Below are 6,093 nucleotides of genomic sequence, written 5' to 3'. Positions count from 1 at the left end.
ATTGTTGACGGCCTGCCGCTTTGACCGGCTGGGAGGAAGGATGGGGGGGTAGACAGATGGATAAGGAGAGGAGTGAGGGAGGATATAGTGAGAGAAAAGAGGAGAGTGTAGGAGGGTCCATGGGGGTGCTGGAGAGAACTCGGGATCTGATGACGTGGTGAAGATCCTGGATCAGCAGCAGCTCTGGAGGTGGATCCCTGGATCAGTAACAGCTCTGGAGGTGGATCCCTGGATCAGCAGCAGCTCTGGAGGTGGATCCCTGGGGCTCCGGGAGAGAAATAAAAAGGTGTGGGTTTGGGACAAATGTAGACAATACACAGGTATACAGACTCCGGTGACGGGTGAAGATATATAGAGGGGAGAGGGGGGGGGGGGGTTGAAATAGCCAGGCCAGAGGGCACATACCTAGCACAGCAGATCCAGACACAGGGGCCCAAGCCGCGGCAGGAACCCGCGGGAGACCAGGACCCGGCAGGCGAGATAACCACCAGAGCCGACCCCAAACACCAGCGAGAAGGCGGACCACCACCGGGGGCGCGAGAGGGCGAGCACAGGCGAGGACGACCGAGGAAGCAGAGAGGGGGAGGCACCAGGCGCAGGCACCGGGGCTGAGGGGCAGCCAGAAGAACCAGTCAGGGGATAGGGCCCCGGGGCCAGGCCGGGCGACAGAGGACCCCCAGACCGTCAGGCCACCACCAAGTCCATAGCAGGGGACCGAGTCAAGGAGATGGGGACCCACCACAGCAGCGGCGGCGGAACCCCCCCCAATACCCTGCGGACACGGCCAGTAGCCGGGTTGAGTGCCACCGCATGAGCCCGGGGGAGCAATGGCCAGGCACCGGCCCAGGTCCCCCGGGTCACAGGGGCAGGGCGGGGGCAATGGGGGCCGCAGCCGTCCGGGAACGGCCCCCAGTCTTTGAACTGTAGACCGTCCCCAACAGCCGCAGCCCACCTCCCCATGAGGGAAGTTTGGGGGGCCAGCAGTATTCGATGGGCAGTCCACGGTCTCTAAGTTGCCGAGGCCCTGCCCATCACACGTACTGACCCCCAGCCACCGCCCCCACCCACCATGCAGCACCCAGGGGGACAGCAGCACTTGCATGGGCGGTACATGGTCACTACGGTAACATGGGTCCGCCCAATGCCTCCGCCGTCCCCCCAATGCGGCCCCGCCCAGTGTGGCCCCCCCCCACCCGGGAAGCCCCCGAAAGACCGACCAGCCCGGCCACGAACCCCCAGGACCAAGGGCGACAAACCCCCCGACCACGGCACATGCCACACAGGGCGGGTAGAGGACCACAGCCACCGCTGCAGCAGACACCCACCCCAAGACAGGCCCCCCACCACAGACCAGGTGAAGCCATTGGGGCCGGAAGGTCATCCAGAACACCCGGCCAGCCCCAGCCCCACCCCCGACGGTTCACCCGCCGACCCCGTCGGCGGGACCAGCAACCCCCCAGCCCCAGCACCGCCCCCAGCGCAACCCCCCATCCACCACCCCAGCCACCCCCGCCAGCACCCGCCCACACGCACCATCAAAAACCCCCCGGAAGCGCGCCACACCCCCGCCGGCGCACGGGGCCATCGCGGCACCAGCGGTCACCACCACCAGGCCCAAGGCACCCACAGGCCCCACCCGCCGGACCCCCACACCCGAACCGGCCAAGCCAGAACGGCCCCGGCGAGAAAAGAAGGATATACAGAGCTCGGTGTCTAAAACTAAAACTAAAACTCCTCCAGCATTCTCAGCCTATAGCAGCTAAGATAAACAGTTTTGTTAGTTATGACAGCTAGAGATAAACAGTCAAGTTAATAATAGGCTTTATCGAAAAGTAAGGTTTTAAGATTATTTTTAAACATAGAGAGGGTGTCTGCCCTCCGGACTGAAGCCGGTAGTTTGTTCCACAGTAGAGGGGCTTGAAAACTGAAGGCCCTGGCTCCGAATCTACATTTAGAGATTTGTGGTATAACTAGTAGATCAGAGTTTAGGGATCGTAAGGTCCTTGAGGGTTGGTAAGTTTGGACTAAATCTTTAATGTATGTTGGTGCTAGACCATGTAAGGCTTTATAGGTTAGGAGAAGGATTTTAAATTGTATTCTAAATTCTACAGGAAGCCAATGTAGGGAAGACAGCACAGGGGAAATGTGTTCGCGCCTCTTAGTCTTAGTCAGGACACGAGCTGCAGAGTTCTGAATGAGCTGAAGAGTTCTGAGAGACTTTTTAGAACATCCTGACAGAAGAGAGTTACAATAGTCCAGCCTGGAGGTAACAAAAGCATGGATGAGCTTCTCAGCAGCATCTAAAGGAAGGAAATGCCTAATTTTTGAAATGTTACGAAGGTGGAAATAAGCAGTCCGTGAGATTTGTTTTATGTGTGAGTTAAATGATAAGTCCTCGTCAAAGCATACACCCAGATTCTTTACAGTGGTGCTAGTAGCAGGAGCAAGTCCATTTTGTAAAGCTAGATCATTAGTTAATAATTGTCTGAGATGTTGCGGACCAACTAGTAAAACCTCAGTCTTTTCCGAGTTCAGTAGGAGGAAGTTTTTGGTCATCCATGACTTGATATCTGTGATACAGGACTGTAATTGTGTTAGCTGAATTCTTTCATCTGGCTTCATGGACAGGTAAAGTTGGGTGTCATCAGCATAACAGTGAAAATGTATAGAGTGTCTTCTAATCAAGTCCCCTAGTGGGAGCATATAGATTGTGAATAGTATTGGACCAAGAACAGAACCTTGTGGGACACCATAGCTGACCTTAGTGTGTGTCGATGAGAGGTGGTTGTCATGTACATAGTGCGTTCTATCCGACAGGTAAGATTTAAACCAGTCAAGAGCAGTTCCACGAATGCCTATATGGTTTTCTAGCCTCTGTAGAAGGATTTGGTGGTCGACAGTGTCAAATGCAGCACTGAGATCTAGAAGAACAAGAACTGAAACATGGCCCTGATCAGAGGCCATCAGTAGGTCGTTACTTACTTCTACCAGGGCGGTCTCTGTTCTGTGGTGTTCCCTAAAACCAGACTGAAACACCTCAAATTGATCATTGTCCTGGAGATAATCACAGAGCTGACTCGTTACCATTTTCTCCAGAAGTTTTGAAATGAATACTAGATTAGAGATAGGCCTGTAGTTAGTGAGGACCTCTGGATCGAGAGTGAGTTTTTTAAGCAGAGGTTTAATTACTGCAACTTTAAAAATCTGAGGCACATAGCCGGATGTCTTGAATCTTTCCTCTAATAGTTACAATTTTTTCATTAAAAAAGTTCATAAAGTCATTGCTACTGAGATGGGGAGGGATGGACTGCTCAATGGACTGATGGCTCCGTGTCAGCCTGGCTACAGTGCTGAATAAGAACTTGGGGTTATTCTTATTTGCTTCTATAAGTGATGAGTAGTAGCTGGCTCTGGCTTTCCGAAGAGATGCCTTGTATATTTTTAACTTATCCTGCCAGTCCTGGTAGAATTCATTATGTTTTGATGAACGCCATTTCTTCTCTAGTCGTCTAGAAACCTGTTTTAATTTACGTGTTTCCTGAGTATACCAGGGAGCAAGACTACTTCTGTTAACAGCCTTTTTTGTTAGTGGTGCGATTAAGTCAAGCGTATTGTGCAACGAGTCTGTAAAACTGCCCACAAAGTTATCAATGTCTGGGTGACTATGGGTAGAGTTTCTTGACACACTGAGGCTAGGCGTTTTACTGAGCACAGAGGGAATTATTTCCATGAACTTGGTAACGACACTTTCAGACAGACATCTTTTGAGAGTGCTCCTGCTCTGTAGACTTGGCTCATTTAAAATGAAGTCAAAGGTTATTAATTGATGGTCGGAAAGAACTGAATTCTGAGGAGAGACAATAACATTTTTAATTTCAAGTCCGTATGCTAGGACAAGGTCTAATGTGTGCTTAAAACAGTGAGTCGTTCATGTACATACTGAGAGAAACCAAATGACTCCAGGATAGAGTTAAACCTGTTAGCTAAGCTATCGGGGACCATATCAACATGGATGTTAAAGTCACCAACAATAATCACTTTATCTGTTAAAGTTAGTGTGGCTGGGTGGTGTTGATTCATTTAAAGATACGTAATCATCTATAGACAGCCAAGTTTCGGTTAATAATAATAAGTCAATGGTTTTATCTGATATAAGTTCATTAATTAGTGCAGCTTTTGAGGACAGGGATCGGATATTCAACAATCCACACTTAATTCTCCTGTCCTCTACAATGGTAGTATTTATTTGATTTAGATTTATTTGAATTAGATTATCTTTAATAGCTCTTCTACTGACATTTTTACTTGGTTTTATTAAGCGGGTCAGATTGACCCTCTCTATGTGGTTAGCGGTGGGTGGCTGTTGTGGGAGACGTCAGACTTTGTACTTTATACAATTATGAAGTTCAAAAAAATTGAATATATCATTCTTATTTTTTTTTTTTAACTTCTTTTCATCATCTTATTATTCTTACACTGAACGACATAATCTGTCCTATGTCTACTTCAGACCTGGGCAAAGTGCGGCCCAGGGGCCACATGCGGCCCTCTGACTGTATTTATGTGGCCCTCGTAATGTCAAAGTATGATCATGTATAAATGGTTCTCATGCATTGAAAAGTGTATTTTGCATTTATTATTCATTTAATAATAATATATATATATTTTTAAGTTAGTTGAAGAAATGTTTTGAAAAAGAACTCATATTTATACAAGAACAAAATTGCAGCTTATTTAACTTAATAAATGTCACGGCCTTATGAGGAATGTCCTTTTTTTTAGGGATTTTCTCGTATTTCTTTTTGATTGACGGCCCCTAACAACATTCACATAAATTAATGTGGCCCTTGAAGAATTATAATATTCCACACCTTGTCTACTTAATCTAAAATACCACTGTAACAATATAAATCAAGGTGTTTACGAAATCTACAATATGACTCATTACTCATTACTTCATCACTCACAAGATTTGCTACATTTCTTTCCTGAAATCCGACTTGAAATCCTTACCCCTGTTGGGAGTTATTCAGATCCCACTGGAATGTTTTGAACAGCACAAACTGAAGGCTTGATCCAGATTAAAACTAGGATTTGATACATGATTCAATCCGATCTCAGAATCCTTATTTCCTTTCATCCATTTCTAAGACTCCACTTCAAGTTTTATCGTCACCGTGGCAACAGCAATGCTGGAAACAATTGTGTGAGGACATGGCGGCAGATCAGCAAATCCCTGAATCAGATTCCCACAGATGTATATTGATAGTAAGTAAGTTCATTTAAAAGGACAAATAAGTAATTTATACTTGTGAAGCGCCTTTTGCAGACCATAGTGTTCTTAATGTCTTCTTTATTCATATTAAAGGTTTCTTATTATCAGACTGGGTTAAACCAAACATGTGGTTGTTCATCCTTTTAACATTCATTCTATCTATATAGCTCAGTTCTTTTGTGTTCAAATATATTTGATTGCCGTGAGTGCAATGGGACTGCAGGGGGCAGCAGCTGGAACTAAGACACGTAAGGAAGGTTACAAATCCCTCCAGATGTCTGTGGATCAAGATGTTTATTTAGAACTCCATCGTGTATGTAATCATCTTCTCCTTGTCCCCTATTCAACATGTTTTCAACATTTTTCAAAAGATAGAAAATCACTGACCAATACATAACCTCCTTGGAAGAGGTAACTATAATACTGACGCAAAGTCTCTACTTGTTTTGACGACTTCTTCTAACAGGTTGTTCCCCTTTGAGAGTGTAAACTTACGTGTCCTGGTTTAGTGTCAATCTCAGACTCAAGGCCAAGGGGCCAAATCTGGCCGCCAAGTCATCTTATGTTGCCCACGAGTGAAGATGAAGACGCTGGTGTTCAAGTGAGCTAATGGAGATTGTTGATGTCAGCAAATAAAGAAACTTTTTCACAAAAAACGTGAGAAGAAAACTTTGTTGAAAATGCCTGTGGATGTTGATATTATGCATATTTAGTATCTAAGAGCATCAAAGCATTATAGTGCATATTGTATTCTGTTCACTCATAAAGGAGTTCCAGGTAAAGACTATAAACATTAAACTTAGTTTGGCTGGTGTCTT

The sequence above is a fragment of the Callionymus lyra genome, chromosome 4, assembly GCF_982586985.1.
Source record: "Callionymus lyra chromosome 4, fCalLyr1.hap1.1, whole genome shotgun sequence".
Classification (NCBI taxonomy): Eukaryota; Metazoa; Chordata; class Actinopteri; order Syngnathiformes; family Callionymidae; genus Callionymus; species Callionymus lyra.
Note: the sequence above shows the minus strand (reverse complement) of the source record.